This window comes from Ochlerotatus camptorhynchus, unplaced genomic scaffold, assembly GCF_037179485.1.
Source record: "Ochlerotatus camptorhynchus isolate MF236.1 unplaced genomic scaffold, CSIRO-AGI_Acam_v1.1 ptg000084l, whole genome shotgun sequence".
Lineage (NCBI taxonomy): Eukaryota > Metazoa > Arthropoda > Insecta > Diptera > Culicidae > Ochlerotatus > Ochlerotatus camptorhynchus.
Genome location: NW_027040574.1, coordinates 756,433 through 780,617, shown reverse-complemented (window position 1 = coordinate 780,617; position 24,185 = coordinate 756,433). Strand labels below are relative to the sequence as shown.

The 24,185-nt window shown below is 38.6% G+C and overlaps 1 pseudogene; it reads left to right on the top strand.

Moving 5' to 3' along the window:
- The first annotated feature begins 21,726 nt into the window (after positions 1-21,726).
- Positions 21,727-23,698, top strand: LOC135698208 (uncharacterized; annotated as a pseudogene).
- Positions 23,699-24,185: the final 487 nt, after the last annotated feature.

The following is a 24,185-nucleotide window of genomic DNA, read 5'->3' as shown; positions in this document are numbered from 1 at the left end:
CGCAGTCAAACTTCGTCAGCATCGTCGTGTACAGCCTCCGGGATCGCGCTTTGGCCGTCGTATTTTGTTTATCATCGCGATTTGGAGTCACTACCTTCTTGTAAGTCGATAGTCCGGCTCGTTTTTTGGCTCGATGCACGGTTGTAGACGATACACCCAGCTTATTTGCGGCATCTCGGAGAGAGAGGTTAGGGTTTCGCTTGAAACTACCGGCAACTCTCTTTGTCGTCTCAGCGGCTTCCGGTTTTTGATTTCCCCCCGATCCAGACTTCCTGGCTGTCGACAAACGTTCCCCAAACACTTTAATTACATTTGTAACGGTTGATTTGGCAACTTTTAGCGATTTTGCCAACTTTGCGTGCGAGTAGCTCGGATTTTCGCGATGCGCGAGCAAAATTTTGATACGCTGCTCTTCTTGCTTGGACGGCATTTTGACAACTGAAGAGTGAATTCCAAAATCAAAATAGGAGCAACATTCTACACACACACACCTTCAAAATGAGGGGTGTTCAGGTTTTTAAATGCAAAATTGAAAGAAATACGTCAAGTTGATATTGACCAAATTTTGACCGTATCACCCTTTATACACTCAACTTCCAAATGCAGCATTTCAGGATTTTTTTAAGTTGACCAATTTTTGCGCGTTCCAGGCTTTAATCACGTTTCCCAATTCCCGCGAGTCTTTTTCAATTTCTAGGGAAGCACATTTAGAAGGGTTTTGGGTGAAAGTTACAAAACAATTCCCAGGGGAATCAAAAGAAACTTCTAAAGAGAAAGATCGGATTAACATCCAGACGAATCTGAAGAATCTTAAGGTAAAGTGAAGAATGTTCCACAAGAAGTCCAGGAAAAAAATTAGCGGAAAAAGACTAATCAAGGAAGTCAGAAGAAACTTACGGGGATGTCAAATTCTGGGGTAGTTTAAAACGATTTAACCCCTATGTGTGCGACCCATCCTGTTGCTTAAATTAAAATAAAATCATGTAGGTGACGTTTATCGTTATAAAGCCTTCTGACATCTTGTAAAATGCTAGGATTAGCAATCTGGAGAAGCCCCGTAACGTGGGCGGATCACCTTTTCGTGGTACGTTACGGGATGTAAGATCTACCACCGATTTCTAGACTACTTCAAACTAGGGGAACATGATTTTTCAGTAATCCAAGGAACACATCTTAGTCCTTGTTACTTTTTATGCCTTGTTGATAGTGACAAGACTCGGCTTTGTCCACCGAGGATGATCTTGAAACAAGGAAGATGATCTATGTGATTGATTTCTTATCTTCTATTCGTTGTGGTTAAGACTAGGGTACTGATGCATGGTCATTATCGGTGTCATTCCTTATTTTTTTTGCTAAGGAATCCAATTTTGACTGACAAAGGGGCGTGCTTTTGGAGGGTGTTTCAACACTCCGAAGGATATAAATAGCCTTTTCAATTAGAGTCTGATCCTTGCGATAAATGCGAGAATGACAACTGTATGAAAATCGAATACTTCATCATTTCTCAATAGCGATGGAGTAATCCCAAGTAACAATTTTGGTTTTATGAGGGTTCTGTAGAGCATGATTTAGACTTGTAGAATGCTATAAAACCTCTATAAAGCTTGCAATGTTACTTGGGATACGACATGCACTGAACTAAGGACACGGAATATACTACAAAAGATCAAATTACTGGTCGCAGTGGTGTTAGGTCCCGAACAGAGGAAAAAAAATCTGGAGAAATTTCATAAGATTTGCACAAACTTCTAGATGGACCATCCATTATCTCCGCAAAAGGTAACAGAAGCCTTGGGGAAGTGGCCAATCTCTGATTTCATCATAAACTAGTCATGCGACATATACAGATTTCCATATCCAGACCCAATTACTCTGGAACAGGTTCCGGAAGCCCCGGAGGAAGTGACCAATCTCTGATTTCTACAAAAACTGACCATGTCGAGGGGGGAGACACATCTAAATATCAATTCTAGATGCTCAACAAATCTCATACTAGCGAAACAATTTGCAAAAAATCTACTTTCATTCCTCGCATCTACTTGCATCGCGCATTATCTTTTTGCAGGCCAATCTTTAGAATCGTCATCAATCTTCTTTCTTTCTACTCAGCGTTGATAGATTCACCCCTCTCGAACCATGCGGCCTATCAAAATTTTCAGAAATTTGTAGACAATTTATTAGACACAAACTGAGCAGAGTGACAATGACCTCTCTATGTCCATGGAATAGGTTCAGGAAACCCAGGAGCGAGTGGCCAAACTTCGATTCTTACAAAAGAATTTTATGGACATGCCATGCCAGTTCAACAGAGTGACAATTACCATCCAATGGCTCTGAAATAGGTTTCAGAAGCCCCGCCCCAGGAGAATGTGGCCATTCTTCGATTCCAACAAAAGCTAGTCATGAATCGATGGAAAATTTTCTGGAGCCTACTTACAGGTTATATTGTCTGATGCATCGCAGGGTATTTGTATCATGAATACCCATCGAGGTCTTTTTCGCTATACCAGGATGCCTTTAGGGATTACATCCATCCTCGCGATCTTTCAATCGATAATTGATCAATTCTTTCCCTGGAAGTAGTAAAAACATCCCCTGGAAGTAGTCTAAACTTGCACTGGAAGTTAACCAAACTTTTCCTAGAAATAGTCCAAACTTCTCCTGGAAGTTGTTCAAACATCTTCTAGAAGTTGCTCAAACTTTCTCTGGAATTTGTTCAAACTTACACTGGAAGTTGTCCAAACTTTTCCTGGAAGTAGTCCTAACTTCTCCTGGAAGTTGTTCAAACTTCTCCTGGAAATTGTTCAAACTTTTCCTGGAAGTTGCTCAAACTTCTTCTAAAGTTTGTTCAAACTTCCCCTGGAAGTTGTCCAAACTTGCCCTGAAAGTTTTCCAAACTTCCCCTGGAAGTAGTATAACCTTGCCCTGGAAGTTGTCCAAACTTCCCTTGGAAGTTGTTCAAACTTCCCTTGGAAGTTGTCCAAACTTCCCTTGGAAGTTGTTCAAACTTCCCCTGGAAGTTGTCCAAACTTCCCCTGGAAGTTGTTCAAATTTCCCCTGGAAGTTGTCCAAACTTCCTCTGGAAGTTGTTCAAACTTCCTCTGGAAGTTGTTCAAACTTCCCCTGGAAGTTGTTCAAACTTCCTCGGGAAGATGTCTAAACTTCCTCGGAAAATTGTTCAAACTTTCTCTGAAAGTTGTCCAAAATTCACTGAAAGTTGTCCAAACTTTTCTTGAAAGTTGTCCAAACTTCCCCTGAAAGTTGTCCAAACTTCCCCTGGAAGTTGTTCAAACTTCCTCTGGAAGTTGTTCAAACTTCCCCTGAAAGTTGTCCAAACTTCCCCTTGAAGTTGTCCAAATTTCCCCTGGAAGTTGTCCAAACTTCCCCTGGAAGTTGTTCAAACTTCTTCTGGAAGTTGTTCAAACTTCCCCTGGAAGTTATCCAAACTTCCGCTGGAAGTTGTCAAAACTTCCCCTGAAAGTTGTCCAAACTTCCCCTGAAAGTTGTCCAAACTTCCCCTGAAAGTTGTCCAAACTTCCCCTGAAAGTTGTCCAAACTTTCCCTGGAAGTTGTCCAAACTTCCTTGGGAAGATTTTGTTCAATTGTTCAAACTTTCTCTGAAAGTTGTCCAAACTTTCTCAGAAAGTTGTTCAAACTTCCCCTTGAAGTTGTCCAAATTTCCCCTGGAAGTTGTCCAAACTTCCCCTGGAAGTTGTTCAAACTTCTTCTGGAAGTTGTTCAAACTTCCCCTGGAAGTTATCCAAACTTCCGCTGGAAGTTGTCAAAACTTCCCCTGAAAGTTGTCCAAACTTTCTCAGAAAGTTGTTCAAACTTCCCCTTGAAGTTGTCCAAATTTCCCCTGAAAGTTGTCCAAACTTCCTCTGGAAGTTGTCCACACTTCCTCTAGAAACTGTCCAAACTTCCTGTGGAAGTAGTAAATGGAACTCAAATTTTAGTTGGATTCAACGGTCATTTGATTTTAACGGCCAATTAATGCAGCAACTGCATTCAGTTAAAAAGCTTTACATTTTTCTCTCAACCCATTGCGATGTTTCTGACATTCAACATTGATAAACATTATTAACGATCAAGTAAACGTGCATAAAAGCAGACAAATGCAGGAACGTTCATTCATCCAATTTATTCATAAAGGTTGTAATTCACAATCCAAACAGACGATTGAACCGTGTGCTTCTTATTGGCACTGAAATCCGTTCCAGACACTTGCTTCGCCGATTAAACTTTAAAATCCAATCAATTGGCACTCCTTGGGGGAAAGCAAAAAAAAGTGTGTTTTTATCCGAGTGGCAGAATGAGTCGGCAAGAGGCATCCAAGAAATGCAAATATCCCTCTGATTGTACAGCGTGTACTAAAACAATAAAACAACCATAAAAACCAATCCCGTCGGATTTTCGTTTTTTTTTTTCTGTTTGCGATATTTCCATAATTAATGCATCCCGAGCGGATGGCGGAGGCAGCCGCCTTCCTTCGGGGCTCTTTATACCTATAGGTGGTAGCAGTAGTGGTACACCCAACCGGGAAATGTGAGATTCAATTACGGATTTGCCGCAATAGCATGCATTTTCAATGTTTTCTGGTGTGGTTTTCTAAAAAAATGTTTCGAACAATGTTTGTCCGAACAATGAAAATATTCATTCTGTAGAGTCCATTGTAAGAACTGTCATTACATTTGTTGTAAGAAAAATATGCAGAGAATGTAAGAAATCGACCCTTACATTTGATGTTCATGCCATTTGTTTTGCGTGTAGTAGTTCAATTCGGCAACAGATGGCGCGTCTACCGTGAGCGCTTCGCAAAACTAGGGACTGCATCAAGGAGACGTTTTTTTTGTACGTAAAAAGCCGCGAAGCAAACAGTCCGTTTTTCCCGTTTCGATTGAGTCGAATTAAAAAATTAAAATTTCAACAACGGCGTACGGCAACAGTGTGGTGAAATGAAAAATTTGGAGATTAAAATTCCGCTGGGTAAAGGAAGGCCAAGAGTTAGTTTGAATTAAACGCGGATATAAATTATCTTCTGATATTAACCATTTTTTGTAAGACATTGTTGAAGTTATCTTCTCTACTAAAGTGAATTCAAATTAAATATGTCATTGAATAGATTCCCAGTAAAGGATACAGATAAGAATATACACTCTCCGGCTATGCAAATTTGTTCTTCTAATTAAAAAAATATAACATAGAAACGTGGATTGGGTTGTTAAATTTCGATAAACATACCGGTTTTTATACATCATCTGAAAAAGCTTCGTTTTCATAGCACAACGATATTTTGATCGATCCCATAGGCATGCATCTCGCTTTTTAAGTCAAGATTGAAATTTTAAATTTATGACACCAAATCTATTAGTAGACAGCTGGCTGCCATACAAAGTCCCACCGAGGGACGCTAAGATTTTAATTTTTGCGCTTATTTAAAAAAAGTTCCAGTGCATCAAAGTTGATGAAATTTAGAATTTCGGTTCTAATTTTTAATACAGATTACGAATATGTGTTTACCTCAATACCACTAAACATACCAATAATGCCTTTTTTATGCATAGTCAAGGAATCAAAAATATATCAAAATGACAAAATGACAAACGATCAACGAGCCGAATGATAACGCTATGTCACCAATGGAAAGCAATAATGATATAATCCGTTAGCTCGTTCGGGCCGGTAAAAGGAAACGACCCAGCTGCTTCACGAAGTAACGCCGAAGATGATACACGTGTGTTGATGGGATTTTTTTGTTATGTCTTTTCTTGATTCCGATCAAGCTGCTCAACCATATATATTGCAACAAAGCAGACCAGCAACTCCGATCAAGCTACACTACAGAGAGAGTTAGTTGCTTAATGTGTTTGGATTCGCTGTGCATAGCTAACAAATCGACAGCTTGCCTCATCTCTCATACAATACCACCGAGGGGTGCGTAGAAGGTATTTTTTCAATGTCAAAAACAGTTCTATAACAGTCAAAAATGATATAATATGATAGCAGTTATCTTCTCGAAACAGCCCAAAACATGAACTTCCTAACTAGCATCCACAGGACCGTTCACAACTCCCTTCCACAGTACGTATAGATACGCTGAAACAACATTCCTGCTAAATCCTGTTTATTATTCCTAGAGTTCTAATGTAAATTAAAACTTATTTTAGATTGCCCGAATAAAACAAGCAGAGAACATAATCCCTTCATTAGTAGCGCACAGATGTAGTGTAGTAGAACAGTAGTGGGTAGCCGGCTTCGCAAACCTAACCTTTCTCCTCGTTTCGGATCTTTACGAGCGGCAGGCAGAGAGCAGGCCGTGTGTCTTCGGCGGCCACAATTATCATAAGCTGCTCGCTCTCGCTCTTACAATTTAGTATAAGAAATCCACCCAGGCCTACTACTTAGGCAGGCATACATATAAAAGATACGTCGGTCGTCGGCGTGGGTCGGGTTTTGGTTGTTTGTTCTCTAGAAAACTTCAAAGATCAACATCAGGGGTGGGATTAAGGGTAAATGTTGACTCGCTGCGAGAAAATATCGTACGCTTCTGGTCTGCGAGCGCCACCAGATTCATAAATTCAATTTCCACTAAATGAAGACGCCAAAGTTGATAAAAAATCAATTTCAACTCTGGCGGCCGATGTGCATTCAGAAACATAACTTTTTCAAAATGGAAAAAAAAGAAGAAGAAGAAAGCAAGTATCTAACATCATGGGAATTGCGGGGAACCAACCGCAACAGCTTCCAAAGGATTTCGTTTGTTCGGTTTACTCGAAACAGAGAGAGAGAGAGAAAAAAAGGCAAAGTCGACAGCCAAGGAGATAGCAAAGTGTATAACGGCCATAAGCGGATTCCTTCTATTGCAACAAACATGCAAAGCGCGATTTGCTTGTTTCTGATGGGGCTTTTGGTTTTTTTTCCGCACTGTTGTTGCTTTGCAGTTTCTAACCAGCAGCAGTAGCAGCTACTTGTTTTTTAGCATTCCGAGCAGCGGCATTTCGTGCACTCCACGGGCGGTGGTGTGGTAGACGAAACGAATCTTTGCATAATGCAAAATAAACAGACGAGTTTATGAACACAGCAAATGTCATGCGCCCGCCCTATTTAGTGCCGCAGCTGTTGTTGTGCTCGCGGTGCTGTTGCTCTAATGCACGAAGAAATTGTTCTGAATTGTTGAGTCGAGTTAGCGAGAATAGAATATTGACTTATAAGTTCTTTCATAATTAAAAGTAATACAGTTGAAATGAGAATTGAGGCTGTTTGTTTAAGCGTGTAGTTAGTATTTGTCAAAGTTAAATGAAATAAAATGAGCCATTTGAAATGACGCTTATACAATATTCATAAATTCATCCCATGGCAGTCTGAAATCTTAAAAATTTCATGGAATTCCGTTTCATAAGCAGAAGTTATCATTTCCATAAGAAATGCTTTTGTCAAAAATTCACAAGTGGTTTTTATAAAATTCTTACGTTCCTTTGTATCAGTATACCCATTAACGTGTGATCCTCTGGAGAATGCCCCCTTCTTTGAAAATAATTAATTAATTTAGCTTTATTTAGGAGGCTTCTTTGAAAATAGGCTTAGATTGCTCAAACGTCATTTAGCACATGGAATGGAGAATTACAAGTTTAAAGTGTAAGCATCTTAATCATTCTGTGATGGTAGAGTGGTAATCATGCTTCGAAAGATTTTGCTATTAATAATGGAAAACTAGGTAAAACTAGATGAATTATTTAAAAAAAAAACTGGAAAAATCCAGTTTAAACTGGAATGTTGGCATCACTGCTCAGTACATCATAATCTATATATATATAAATGAATTTCTGTCTGTCTGTCTGACCCTTATAGATTCGGAAACTACTGAACCGAAAGGCGTGAAAATTTGTATGCAGGGGTTTTTGGGGCAGGGAAAGGTTCTTATGATGGTTCAAGACCCCTCCCGCCTCTGTATAGGGGGGCTCCCATACAAATTAAACAGAAATTTTTGCATAACTCGAGAACTAATCAAGCGAATGGAACCAAATTTGACATGTGGAGCTCATAGGGGGTAGCCCCTTATATAAGAGGGGGGGGGAGGGACTACGTACAATATAGAATTTTTTTTTAATTGGCGCATAAGCTCAAGCTAATATTGAACCCCGAGCAAGGCCGGGCACACTCACCTGGCTATTTTTGCTTAAAATTACCATAAACAATTCGTGCCAGTGGTGTAGTGGTAAGCGTGATTATCTCTCACCCCAGCAGGCCTGGGTTCAATCCCAGTCGGTGTCGCCGGGATGTTCTGAGTGATAACATCTCTGATCATGCCGCAGGGAAGTAAAGACGAAAATCTCGAAAACCGCGCCTGTTGTAACAGTCCTGTAAGCGTTGTAATTTGGAATGTTTGAATTTTAAATTTATAAGTAGGAATGTATGATTTAAACTTTGAAATTTTTAATGATCAGTTATAAATTTAAAATTTGAAATTTTAATTTGAAAATTATTAATGTTAAATGTTAAATTAAAACATTTAATGTAGAATTTTAAATTTGCCTTGATAAATGTTAAATGTTGAATAGTAAAATTTAAATTTTAAGTGATAAGGTCAAATGGTAAACGGTAAATGATGGATCTAAAATGTTAAGTATGACTGTTAAATTTTGAATTTTAAATTTTATTTGTTGAATATAAAATTTGAAATGTTGAACTCAAAATTTAGAATGTCAAATTTTTAACTTCAAACCCCAGATTTTAAAATGTTAATGCTGTAACTTTTATAATTTAATTTGAAAGTTTAGTGCATAATTTCAATTTTTAAATTTATAATAATTTAAATTACATTTGAAATTTTATTTTTTGAATTTTTAATGTTTATGTATTTATTTTAAACTTTTTATGTTAAATTTTCCATTTTCCCTTAAAAATATCAAATTGTAAACGATGATGGATGAAAAATGTTAATTATAGTTTTTTTTATGTATTGAATTAAAAGCATAAATTTTAAAATCAAAACTTGAGATTTTGAATGCTGCATTCTAACTGCTATGTATTGAATTTAATATTTTAAATGTTGAAATTTTTAAATATCAGATTTTAAAATATTTTTGTTATCATTGTTAAAGTTTATAATTTGAAATATGTTTAAATTTTAAATTTTGAATTTTAACGCTTAATGGAATTGTGTTAATTTTAAATGATTAATAAAATTGTCATGTTCAATGATGGTTTTTAAATGCAAAATAATAAATTTTTAATGATTAAATTCAATGTTTCAAATTTTTAATGTCAAAATTCGAAATTTTAATTTTCTAATGTTGAATTTTAAAAGTTAAGTTTTGTCAAATTTTAGGTTTGAATTTTAAATCGCAGATTTTAAAATGTTGTTGTTTAAAATATAATTATTTAAATTTTTTAAATGTTTGAATTTCAAATGCATAATTTAATATAGGAAATTTTGAATGATTAATAATAAATATTACATTTGAAATTTTATTTTAAAATTATAAAGGTTCAATGTTTTAGTTTTTTGCGTTAAATTTTAAATTTTTATTGTTAAATGATAAATGTGGAATAGTAAATTTTAAATTTCAATTGAAAATGTCAAATGGTAAACGTTAAATGATGGATGAAAAGTGCTAAGTACAGATTGTTTTATATTTAGTTTTAAGTGTGAATTTTAAATCAAAACTTTCTTGTGGTTAGTTTAAAATTTTAAATGTTGAATTTTAGATTTTTAACGTTTAAAATTTGAAATAGGTTTACATAGATACATAATTAAAAAACATTAAAGTGCTTCATAATTTATATAACATTTGAAATTTAAATTTTTAAATAATTAGTGTTAAATATTTAATTAAAAATTTAAATGTAAAATTTTTAATTTTAAGAGTAAATTCCAAATGATAAACGTTAAATGATGGGTGTATTTTTGTTTTTATTATTACTTTATTTGTACAGGCTCAATCGAATAAACTTTACAGAGCCGAGTTATCCTTTGCGTTATACATTATTACTGTCTTATATTTAAAGTTAAAGGTACTGGACCGAGTACTCGCGGTTGTCTCGAGGTTAGAGGAGATTTACAATTTTTTGGATGGGAAAAGGGAAGAAGGAGGTTTAAAATGTGGTTTACGATACAACTATTTAATTAATCCTAAAGCATGCAATTATTTCTATTCATCTTGAAAACAAACATTGAAAAAAAAACCCACACGTACAAAATACAAACTAAACACAAGGTTAATCAAACTTACAATCTAAGGTTAATATCCTTAAAGTAAACATATATGAGTTTCATAAACTCCAGATCGCGTCTAGCTAAAATATCCCGAACTGGAACATTAGGTTGTCTACCTCGAGCCCGAAGGGAATCATAAAAATGTGATCTGACTCCACGATACTCCGCACAAGACCAAAGGATGTGATCAGCGTCCTGGTAACCTTGTCCACATTCACAGAGATTGCTGTCTTCCAACCCCACACGGAACAAGTGAGCGTTTAGACAATAGTGATTGGACATGAGACGAGACATCACGCGTATGAAGTCTCGACCCAAGTCCAACCCTTTGAACCATGCAAACTTCGACACATTAGGGATAATTGAATGTAGCCATCGTCCCAAGCTCCCTTCACTCCATTGATGTTGCCAGCTAACGAGCGACTGCTGACGATAAATAGAGAGAAATTCACTATAGGCGATCTGTCGATCATAAATGTCACCTTCCATAGCGCCCACCTTCGCAAGTGAATCCGCCTTCTCATTGCCCAAAATTGAGCAATGCGAAGGGACCACGAAGGTGATGATGAAAGAGCGCACGGATAAAGCACTAAGCAGCTCTCGTATTTTCAAGAGAAAATACGAGAAGTGCTTTACCGGCCTAATGGAACGGATAGCCTCGACAGAACTGAGACTATCCGTAAAAATAAAGTAGTGGTCTGGAAGAAGTGAAGCAATAGTTTCCAAAGTGTAGTGAATTGCTGCCAGTTCAGCCACATACAAAGAACAAGGAGCTTCAAGTTTTCGAGAGGCGCTATGAAATTCATTAAATACACCAAAACCAGCGGACTCCTCTATTAGAGATCCATCTGTGAAAAACGTTCTTGCAGAATCAATATGGCCAAACTTTGCAGCGTATAATGACGGAGCAATCATAGGACGATGATGCTCTGGAATTCCGCGGATTTCCTGCGTCATAGATAAATCAAAATTCACTGAATTGCCGAAATTGGAGAAGACTACACGATTGGGAATATTTCTTGAAGGGCTGACATCCTGTGTTAAATATAGGTAGTACAAAGTCATAAAACATGTTTGAGGATTTAGCTCCAAAAGCTTCTCAAAGTTTTCGATCACCAGTGGGTTCATTACTTCGCAACGGGTTAGGAGCCTCAGAGATAACTCTGAAAAACGGACGGATAGTGGCAATATGCCCGCCAGCACTTCGAGACTCATAGTATGAGTCGAGTGCATGCATCCTAACGCGATACGAAGACAACGATACTGGATCCGTTCCAGCTTGATGATGTGCGTTTTAGCTGCCGACTGGAAACAAAAACTACCATATTCTAGAACCGATAAAATCGTTGTCCGGTACAACGTTAGAAGATCTTGTGGATGGGCTCCCCACCACGTTCCGGTAATTGATCGAAGGAAATTGATCCTTAGTTGGCATTTTCGTCTCAGATACTCAATGTGGGATCTCCAGGTGTAGTTGGAATCGAACCAGACCCCGAGATATTTGAAAGACATGGAATGAGTGATCGGTTTACCCAAAAGTTGAAGCTTCGGTTGTGCTGGGCTATGCTTCCTAGAAAAAACGACCAACTCAGTTTTCTCCGTGGAGAATTCGATACCTAGCTGAATAGCCCAAGTAGACAAATTGTCCAAGGTATCCTGTAAGGGTCCTTGCAGGTCAACCTCTTTTGGCCCTGTGATGGACACTACGCCGTCATCTGCAAGTTGTCTCAACGTGCAATTGTCACTAAGACAGACATCAATTTCTCTAACGTAGAAATTGTACAAAAGGGGGCTTAAACATGAGCCTTGGGGGAGACCCATGTAGCTAAATCGAAAAGCTCATATGTTTTTCTGACAGCAAATTGTACAAAAAATTATTCATTAATGGAGACAATCCACAAACGTGGAGTTTCTCTGAAAGAACTTCAACGGATACTGAATCAAAAGCCCCCTTGATATCCAAGAACACAGAAGCCATTTGCTCTTTCTTAGCAAAAGCCAACTGAATTTCCGAGGAAAGCAACGCGAGACAGTCGTTCGTTCCCTTACCCCTACGGAAACCAAATTGAGTATCTGAAAGAAGGTGGTTCGTCTCAACCCATTTGTCGAGGCGAAAAAGGATCATTTTCTCCATCAATTTCCGAATACACGACAGCATCGCGATGGGCCGATACGAATTGTGATCCGACGCGGGTTTATCAGGCTTTTTAATGGCTATCACCCTAACTCGTCTCCAATCGTCGGGAACAATATTGAGCTCCAAGAACTGATTGTACAAGTTCAACATGCGCCTCTTAGCAACGTCTGGGAGGTTTTTCAGCAAGTTGAACTTGATTCTATCAGATCCCGGGGCAGAATTGCCACACGAAAGGAGAGCGAGTGAAAGTTCGACCATTGAAAAAGGCTGACTGATTTCGTCTACCGAATTCGTGGTTTCACGAGGAATCAACTGCGACGGCACGGAATCCGGACACACTTTTCGCGCAAATTTAAGAATCCATTGATCCGAGCATTCCTCGCTTTCGTTGTTAGTAGACTGGTTACGCATTCTTCGCGCCGTACTCCAAAGCGTATTCATAGACGTTTCGCGCGATAATCCGTCTACAAACTGCCGCCAGTAACCCCTTTTTTGGCCTTGATGAGGCTCTTGAGTTCGCGTTCAAGAGATGTGTATGCGTCGAAATGTTCGCGTGTTCCGCGTTTCCGAAAAAGTTTAAACGCGTCGGACTTTTTACGGTAAACCTCCGTGCATTGTTGATCCCACCAGATCGATGGTGTTTTCTTACGAATAGACGATCGCGGCACCGGTCGTGTTTGAGCTTGAAGTGCGCTGTCGACGATGAGATTAGAGAGGAAGTTATATTACTCCAACGGTGGAAACTCTTCCACTGACGATACTGTATCGTCTATCACGGATTGGAACTTAGTCCAATCGATGTTACGGGTTAGATCATACGCGACGTTAATGGATTCTGACGAGTTGAACCCACTGGCAATCGAAATTTTGATCGGCAGATGATCACTACCGTGCGGGTCCTGGATTACATGCCAAGTGCAATCCAACGATAGTGAATTGGAGCAAAAGGTGAGGTCTAATCTGCTACCATTCGAGGATGGGCCAGCCAAACGTGTTACTTCTCCATTGTTAAGTATTGTCAAGTTGAAGTTGTCGCAGAGATCATAAATCAAAGTAGAACGGTTATCATCGTACAGCTCCCCCCAGCCTGTACCGTGGGAGTTAAAATCTCCCATGATCAACCATGGAGCGGGAAGTACCGCACATATGTCGAAAAGTTGTTTGCGATTAACAGAGACTCTAGGAGCAATATATACAGAAGCAATACAAAGGCTCTTACCTTTAATGGTAGCCTGACATGCGACAACTTCAATACCGGGGAATTCGGGAAGATTCACTCTATAGAAGGAATGGCACTTTTTGATCCCCAAAAGTACCCCTCCTCCACAATTAAAATGTTGAAATTTTTAAATGATCAATTATAAATAATACATTCGAAATTTCAATTTTTAAATTGATGAGTTGATGGATCGATAGGTAAGGTCCAGGTGTGGGAGCTGCCTCTCTGGCATCGGTAGCATTGGTACTCAGTACGGAAAACAAGATCGACGGAAAATAAATCAAGGGAAAAACAGGCATTCTTGTAACGGGTCGTTCGATGTACAGTTGAACTCTCAATTAAAATTGCTGGTTTTATCGCGGGTTTATAACATTCTACAAGTCTAAATCATGGTCTACAGAACCCTCATAAGACCAAAATTGTTACTTGGGCTATCACCTTCAACCTACAGGGCTAAATTTTTTTGCAACTATGTATAATAATTGGTGCACACATACATTCTCAATAAATTAAAATTATAATGATAAGTGTTAAAATATACGTATTTAACAATTTTCCATTTAACATGTGTTCCACATTTAATAGGAAACATTTGAAATTAAAACTTCTTGAATGAAAAATTCAGCATAACCCATAATATAGTAAACATTGCATAGTTTATATTTAACAATTAATATTGAACATATTATTTTTAATATTTAGGATTTATCATATAGGATAATACATTAAAAATTTAACATTAATATCATAAAATGTAAAATTGGACATGTAAAATGTAAAATTTAACACTTTACATCCATCATTTAACATTTTCCATTTGATATTTTCACTTAAAATTTAAAATTTATTATTCAACATATGACATTTAACAAGAAAAATGCCAAATGCTACATAAGGAATTCTTAAATTAAATGTACAACATTCAAAATCTAACATTTACTGCTTTTAAAACGCAGTACATAAAATTTAAAATTCAACATTTAACATATAATATATAAAATTTAAAATTTTAATTTAATATTTAACAATCTATATTTAACATTTTACATCCATCATTTATCATTTACCATTTGGCATTTTAACTTAAAATTTAAAATTTATTATTCACCATTTAAAATTTAACAAGAAAAAAGAAAAATTTAAATAAAATTAGATGATATTAATGTAAAATTTAAATATCTATTATGAAATTCATAATTGGTCATTTAAAATTTCAACCCAAGCCCTTTGAGGTGAAAGGCAATCACGCTTATCACTACACCACCGGCGCCGCTGAGAATGCCTGTTCATACACGCACACCCTAGTAGCACGCTTGTCATATATCGGTTGTAGAAACTTCTTTACGACTTATTTCAGTCATAAACAAGTTGCTGCAACTTTTTTAAAGAAGGTGTACTACTCGGGCATTCTACTATTGAAACTGCCATTAAAAAGCACGGACCCTTATAATGTTCTCACCATTTTCTGACGCTCATGTAACTTCCCTTACGTTTCCAAAATGTTCATGAACCTCTCGGAAATTTGCTGAAATTTTCTGAGCTTCTCGGAACACCTGTAAAATTTCAGCATTTTCCTTGAAGTTAATTGAGCTGTCCTGATGTTCTATGAGCTTTCCTAAGGTTCTCTCAATTCTCCAAACAGTAATGAAACTGTTATGAAAACCGTTACGTTTGATGTTTCCTTCACTGTTCACTGGAGTTTTCTGGACTTTCCTGAATTTCCCGGGTTCCCGAATTATAACAGAAGTTAATGAAACTGTCGTTAATTTATATGAAGTTACCAGTACAAAGCTTTTAACTTGCAGTTTTCCTGAAGCTAATGGATCCGCAATAAAGCTCTGGAAGAAACCTCTCAAACCCTTGAAAACATCCCTGTCTTCTTCTTCTTCTTCTTCTTCTTCTTCTTCTTCTTCTTCGCATTTAAAGCTTATTGCATATCGCATATTAGCTTATTGCGTGCTCTCAACTTAGTGTTCTAGATGCACTTCCACAGTTATTAATTGAGAGCTTTCGATGCCTGTACCATTTCTGCATTAATATAATTGTGTGGCAAGTACAATCATACTCTATGTCTAGGGAAGTCGAGAAATTTTCCAACCCGAAAAATTCCTAGACCGGACCGGGAATCGAACCCAGTCGCCTCCAGCATGGTCTTGCTTTGTAGCGGCGCCTTTACCGACTGAGCTAAGGGAGGCCCCCTGAAAACATCCCTGAAGTCCCTCAAATACTTATCAGCAGTTCCCCGGGTCTGTAATTGTAATGTTTGGTTTGCTTATTTTTTGACTTGTCCGGGATGAGATTTGAACTCGTGACTTTGGCATGAGAGATATGTTACCACTGTTTTGCCTATTTGTTGGCACCTGACAACAAGGAATTCAAAAATTCTCCCCAAAGAAGTTTTGTGGATGTAATTACCATATTCACCTACCCTTGAATTCCTCTGAAACGTTCACCGGACCTACCCCTTACACCCCCTCGACCCCTTCTGCAAGTACCACCACCCCTCCCCCCCTTTTCCCAAATCCCTGATGACACTACAGTCTTCTCCGCTCCCCAAAAAATATTCTAATGTTATTTGTATGCAAATTCAGAGCACACACATTCACCTTCTACGATATCCTCCCCAACCCTCGAGCCCCCCGACATAAAAAGTCAGATTGTTGATGATGAGCGCCCGCTTCAACGCCATTGCATTGGTGATTTTTGCTGAAATAATCGAGAAAATTCCATTCGTTTGCACTTCATTCCGATTTCATTAGTGTGTATTCCCTCCACCCCCAGATGAGCCCATCTTCCTTTTTACGAAGCAACGAGATTGCCTGCAAAAACTGGACCCTCGCCAAGTTCTGTGTAGGTAGCAGGTATAGGAGGTGCCAAGGTGTTGTTGTTTCAACCAAAAAGCAAACAAAAAATGAGGCAAGAGAAAAAAAAAACTAATTTGAATTTGAATTAGAAATCAGGCGAACGTGAATCGTATGATACTGCCGCTGGCTGCCGTTCTTCTCGTTTGTCCCGACTCCCGACTGTATTGTTCGTCCCTTGAGAAAGGTAAATTTCAATTAGATGGGAAAATATTTACAGTTCGTGTGTTGGCGGCCACTCCGTTCTAGTTTTTCATCTCGGGGAGGACGACGCGGGCCCGAACAGAACTTTGAAGCTACATCGGGGAACGTCATAATCGGCAAGACAAGTTGCAGCAACTTAATTGCGACTGAATTTTAGTTGCATGACAGTTACTATAATCATCCGGGGTCAAGTGTCAATGTTCGATGGAAATCCAGACTTTTCCAAATATTTCATATTAACAGTATGATCCACTCTTTCGCTTAGCTGGCGAACCAAATTCTTAGCAATGAGAGTGCCTCTGTGGCCAGAAAGGCTACCAATGTTTTTGTTTATCGTCACGAGGGGAAAACTAAATGAAAATTTGTGTCATATTGTAAAGGTGTTTGATAACAACAGTGACACGTCAGAAAAGTTTTTATGTAATTCACAAAATGTAATAAATGAAAATAATTTTACGTTTCGTTTTGTAACAAATGCTATATTCTCGCCCCTTTTTGGTTTCTTTAAGGGTATTGAGGCAATTGCATGTTCGTAATCGGCATGTCAAATGGAATCGAAATCCAAAATTTCATAAATTTTGGAGCACTGGAACTATTTTAGCAAAAATCATCATCTTAGCGCCCCTCGGTGGTACTTTGTATGGGATCGAGCTGTCAGTTTGTTAGTGGTTATTTTGTTTTAAATCTTGATTTAATAATTGAGATGGAAGTAAATGGGATCGAAAAATATATCGTTGTGATCAGAAAAAGAAGCTCTTTCAAATGATGTATAGTAACCGATATTTTTTTTTTTCAAAAACCCAATTGAATGAATGTTGTAATATTTTTCGGGTCACCATTGCAATAATGTATGGAAAAGGCAATACTGAATCACATTGTTAATATGATATATTTGACTTTTTCCAAACTTGCAATATTTACATTGCTTACGCTGAGCAACCTTGCCTAAATTTAATTAAATTGGAACTGAACGATACGTGTTTTGTAAGGCAAAAATCAATTTCTTCGAATGCAGCTTGGACTCAGCAGCGAGAATGCCACCGACCAAGTGTTGTTGACATTCTCTGTCACCTTATTCCCCATCGCAGGATGCACTTTTTTTCCTATTCAATACCCGACGATAATGTCTGACGGAATGGAAACCATAGCAGTAGGTCTAGCAGCAATTGGAAATAAATATGAGAGAATCCGTAGAAGTGGCAATCCTCGTTAGGCTATACCTACCTACATATGCATGTTACGCTGCTCCAGGCACTGATCGGCCAACCATCCCAGCGAGAGAGAGAGAGAGAGAGAGAGAAGAGAGAGAGAGAAACCGACAGTCAAAGCGGAAGCCCCCACAGGAAGCAGGAAGGAAATTTTCATGCTGATTTGCTTTTAGCCGTTCTCTCGTGCTGCAGAGACGACAACCGTGTGAGGGGGTGAATGAGTGCGAGGGAGCGGGCTGGGGGACTTTCTTCTGGAAAACGGAAGAACGGCAAAGAAATTGTTTGTGTGCACTTGATGCACATATGTATGAGCTGAGCTGTCCTGCATTATTGTGAGAAATCGTCCTGTCGGTTCGGTTTGCGCCTCAAAGTAGGTTGGATGGGATTTCTGGAGAACGGAATGGAGGGATTCTCCATTTTTTTCGATGTTACTGTTTGTTTTTGTTTGAAAATTGGACAACATACATGGTGGACAGGTCAGTTGAAAATTTGCTCAATCGGCAGCGCTAGTGTGTAGACAATAGTGAAATGATTAGTTCATTATTCTCCAACTAGGTGGCACTAATATGTATGGGTACTTCAAGTAAATGCTATAACTCGATATTCTAAAGTTCTACGAAGTTGCTGACTTTGGAAAAATTGATTGTGTAACTAGAGGCTTTTGAGTGATGAAGAGATAAGTTTAGAGTTCTAGTGTAAAGGGTGAACACGAAATTATTGCGACACATTCAACAGGGCATAAATTTTGCACACTTTCTCATTGATGTTTTTCGATTCAACGAAAATGGAGGTGAACCAACGCGAGTTGAGAGAACAAATTCTTTCCAAACACCTGGAATTTCCTGACCTGTCGCACCGGCAGTTGGGAAAAATGTAGAACATTCACCATTCAACCGTCTCCAGAGTGTTGAAGCGGTTCCAGGAGCGGTTGACGTTAGACCACGGCAAAGGAGCTGGAAGAAAACCGGGACCGGAGAACAAAAAGACGGAGGGAAAGGTGAAGCGGATGATTAAAGCAAATCCCAACGTCTCAAGCCGTGATTTGGCTAAAAAGATCGGCATGTCGCAGAGCTACGTCCAGAATGCAAAGAAGAGAGGTACAGAACTTCCCAAACCGCGATGAGCGGCAACAATCGACGGCTAAAACTCGGGCACGGAAGCTCTACGAGAAGATGCTGACAAAATATGGCTGCTGTGTGATGGACGACGAAACGTATATAAAAGCCGATTTTAAGCAAATTCCGAGGTTGGAGTTTTTCACCGGCAAGAGCAAGTTCGATGTGGACGACAAATTTAAGAAGAAGAAAATGTCGAAGTTCGCCTCCAAATATCTCATTTGGCAGGCCATCTGCTCTTGCGGACTGAGGAGTGAGCCTTTCGTGACAAAGAGCACAGTAAATGGCGAGATCTACAAATCTGAGTGCCTCGAGAAGCGCCTTTTGCCGTTCTTGCAGCAGCACGACGAAGCTCCGCTATTTTGGCCAGATTTGGCATCATGCCACTATTCTAAAAGTGTCCTGGAGTGGTATGAGGCCAATTCTGTCCATTTTGTTCCAAAGGACATGAATCCGCCAAACTGTCCGGAGCTGCGCCCGGTGGAGCAGTACTGGGCAATAATGAAGCGGGAACTTCGGAAGAGCAAGAAGACAGTCAAAGACGAGAAGGACATGTTAAGAAAATGGAAAAAAAAACTGAGAAACTGGTACCGGATGACACTGTAAAGACTTTGATGGAGGGCATCAAGCGAAAATGCGTTCAATTTTACACTCAAGGCTCCATCGATTAACTTTTCTTTTGATTTTTGAAGTAAATATATGTATAATACTACCCTAAAATTTTGGTTTGATTCTAAACATTATAAGAAAATTGGCATGACATTTTCGGTGTTGCAATAATTTCGTGTTCGCCCTTTACATGTGGAATTCTAGTTTATGCTATATATTGTGATCCTAGCCCATCTGGGAAGTTACTGTTTGAAGAGCTTTGAGTGGGTTGGTTTATTTCCTTTAAATTCCGTTATAATTGCTTATCTTTTGACAGATACGCGTATTTCGTCTACTACTTGCAGACTTCATCAGTGCAAAGTACTCAACACCACTGGCACTGATGAAGTCTGCAAGTAGTAGACGAAATACGCGTATCTGTCAAAAGATAAGCAATTATAACGGAATTTAAAGGAAATAAACCAACCCACTCAAAGCTCTTCATAAAGGGATTCCGTTAAGAGGTTCGACAAATTTAAAGGATTAGTTACTGTTTGTTAGCAAAGCTCTTCAGGTAGCCAAGGTCTTCTACATGGTGAACTAGAGGTGCTATATCTCAAGATGCTAATCACTTGGGAAGTATTCAACATGTGTGCCATAAACAGAAACTTCCTGGATGGTCAAGATCTCGAGATATAACATATTATGGGAATCAATATACTCTCACCATGGCCTTGGTAAGCTGAACAACTTTGCCGAAGAAAACTGGGCAATTGTCAGGATCATGAAATAGAGTAGACTTTTAAATTTCACATGTAAACTAGCGCTGCACAGTGCCAGAATCGTGAACTAATGTACTAATTTTTTAACTTTATTAAGGAGATTTTTAGACGTAGGCTACCCAGACAACCATTTGTTACGTATATCACAGTTACAATTGAAATATGCAAGCATATATACCATTTGTTTGAATCGTATGTAATGTTCAAAAATGCCCTTTACGTACAAAAGTGGAGGCAATATACAAGCATCGCCAAAACATAAAAAAAAGAATAGATACGATTTTGATAAGTTTTTTTTAAGACCTACATTAGCATTTTCTGCGATTTCCGATAGACTAAATAACGATTCCTATTCCTGCATTGATTTATGGTTTATATATTTACGATTAAATTTTTACCACAAGACCATTTTGTCTATGAAATATTACGATTTGAAACACCTTTATACACGATGCACTAATTGATTACTGATTTACTTCACCATTGTATGCAATTTTCGGGGTCCATAGTTACGATTTAGTTTGATATTTTAAACGACCAATAAAATTAGCGTCAAAAAGTATTTTTACATGCACACAAGATTAATCAAAGCCCCAATGCACTAGGACTTCCGTAATTGACATGAAACTTGAGTTATACTTACACCTTACACAATTAAAACCATCACTTACTGGAATCGAACTTTGAACACCTGGCCTGTTAGTCAAGCTTTCCAAAGCATCAATCATGAGTTGTAAGTTTTCCTGATTCTAATCAATAACATTTCACATCTATCGTATGGACCATCAAAGTAAATCGTTTATCCATGTTGCTAAATGTTGCTGCAATACGAGTTGATTCATTGATAAATGCGACTTTTTTGTCGTCGTTTTGTCGGATGGCAATGGTTACGCCCTTTCTATAAATTAGTCTTGGTCATCGAACACCCCTCACCACGAAGCAGAGAGAAATAGGTATGCTGGCATCACAGTCAGTACTCGAAAAAGTTTTTTGTATCCGCGTAGACGCGATTTCTGAACGTATGAATAAAGTTCCTTCTAAACCGTAGTGTTTGATCAGTTCTTTTGGAATCCGATTTCCCTTAATCCGCTGGTGTTTGACTTGTATCCGCTGTGTTGTTTTTTCGCTCTGCACATCGTCGTAGCGGTTCCGCATAACTCGTGTACAATCCGACACGTTTTTCACTCGTCACCCTATACGACACATATTTGACAAGGCGAAGGAGCCATACTTGTTTACATTTGCGTCGCTTTCAATAGTCTGTATGAATTCGCGTGAAAAGCAGTGCAATTTGCTTTAAAACTCAACTATGTGGTCATTTTTCACCCAGAAAAGGTTATACACAATAAAAAAGTACATAAAGGTACCATAATATAACATCAAATATATTTTCCAGATGTTTACCGTGGCGCAATTTTTCGAAAAGCAACAACTGCGAGTATTGGCTGTTCCATCCTCTTGGATTCGGGGCGGCTGCTTGCTATGGCCAAAACTTCTATCAAACGATAAAATTAACAAAATGCGTGTCGATGGAACTGAATTTCACGGGGCTTCGAAAAAAATTCCGGCCATAGTAACCCGAAAATACCGGAGTCTTCAAGCAGCAGAAGCAGCCGCTGAAGATCTTTTAAAGCATGAAGTTTCTGACATAGAAACTAAACGAAAACTTCTGAAACACAGCAATGTGAAGCAAAATCCACGCAAGGATTACAACTGGGCCATTGAGAGTATGTTGCGCATATAGCAGATTATTTCGCAGCTATAATATCTACTTTTTTTAGAAATTGTTTCTTCCAAACAGGCGAAACTGCAACAAACCGGATCCCATGGAATCACTGTCGGTGCTAATGGGTCGATTCAGTCTCCCGGAACTCGAAAAACTGCACCAGGGTCATCGTTCCAGACACCAAGTAAGCAACGACAAATCGAATCCTGCAATCTAATACACCAGCAATCCGTACCGCTATCATCGTCCCTAACATCCAGCACTTCCAGTGCTCTAAGGACTGCACCAGGTGCATCGTTCCAGACTCCGAGTGTACCTCGAAAAGTTGAACTCACCCTAGCACGCCAGGAGATTTTACCAGAACGAGGACCATCCGAAACTTCCGAAGCACGAGAGATAGCAACAGGCGCGTCATTCCCGGTACCTGGTGTGCAGCAACAAGTTGGATTCGACAAACTGACACATCAGAAGACAACATCACGACAAATAATCCAAACACCAGGCACGTACGACACTCGCGAGACTGATCTGGATGTCCTTCGTTCCAAACATTGTGTACCACACCATACTCGTTTATAGCACCTACAATGATACATCAGGAACCAGCACCAGAAGTTATACCAAATCTACAAGAGCTATCTGATCAGTACAAAACTGAAAGGATCCCAACAAATGAAATGATGTATGTACCATCTTCTCAGAATGGTAACAATAATTAATTCAATATCTGATTTTTCTTAAATTTTGTTTTGTTTTCTTTCAAACAGATCCAGCCTTAGGTCATCAGTCTACTTATCAGCAACCTATCTTTGTTAATGATGATGGGATAATGTACATCACTCAAACAGACGACTCCGCCAACGCTGGTAAGAAATCGTCTGAAAGCATACCTATATGATCATGTCACTAAGATATTTTCCTATATTTTTAGGCAATCTGTCGCTCCTTCCTTTTGATGATTTCAAATGTGAAGTCGAAGCCCTCAGATCTGAAATGGCTAATTTGAAGACTGAATTCCACAATATGAAGCAGGAATTCAAAGAGACTATCTCGAATTCCATTCGCCAAGCCGTGACAGATTGCTTCGAAAGCAATTTCATTCGATTGGCTGCCATGATGGACATGTCTAAAAAAATCATGCAAACAGGGCAAACCGTCGAGAGCATGACGCAGATGATTTAACTAAATTTAACATATTATTGGCAAATGAGGATGTACGCAAACAATATGTAAGTTTTTTTTTAATTTATCGACAAATCTTGACAAACTTTTGTTTCAGATTGCCTACTACACGAAAATTGTTATCCCAGACACGTACATTGGAAGAGGAGATTCGGCTTTTTATATAATAGCAGATTGCTTATTTACGCGAGCGTTTTGGGACACATTTACCTGGACGGGAATCAATCGTGGCAACAAATCCAAAAAGGGGTTTCGCGAATTTGCCAACGTTCTTCAATTACTCCTGGCAATTGTACGTATTGGTGATCCAACGTTCACATTATGAAATCTGGAAACATTCTGCAAAACTCGACTCTTCCGTTACTCGAAGGCAAGGTCTATCAGTAAGCAGCTACGGAAATCGGCTTGTCGTCCGAATCGGAAAAAAGAAACACGACGGAAATGCGGATATTCCCATTGAAAGCGAGCTTGGAGCAGGTGCTACAGATGATGAGGTCGATGAACCCGCAGCCGAAACTTTGGAAAATGCCGATGATGATGCTTCACATGCAGACAGTTCTATTGAGGGAAAATGAACGTGAGTCAAACGCTGATGATACAAGAGAAGCTGATGACGTCGATGCAACCACTGATTCCTGTGACGACGACGTACCCGAAGTGAGCACGTTGTTCGATTCCGATGATAATGCTTCACCAGATTTTGCCGGAATTGAGGAAAATTAAATTCAATAATTTGGTTTTCATACAATTGCTTTGCTGTATTTCCGAATTCCATGATTCCATGAATTGCAATAAACAATGAAGTTGCGAAAAACATTGTTATTCTGATTCATTGTTTAGGTAAACTACTTTCATTTTTCCATGGTATAGCAACTAGTTTACACATCATCGAACTGATATCGCACAATTGATTCTTGGATAAGTTACTTTTCTTTGCCTTAGCAACA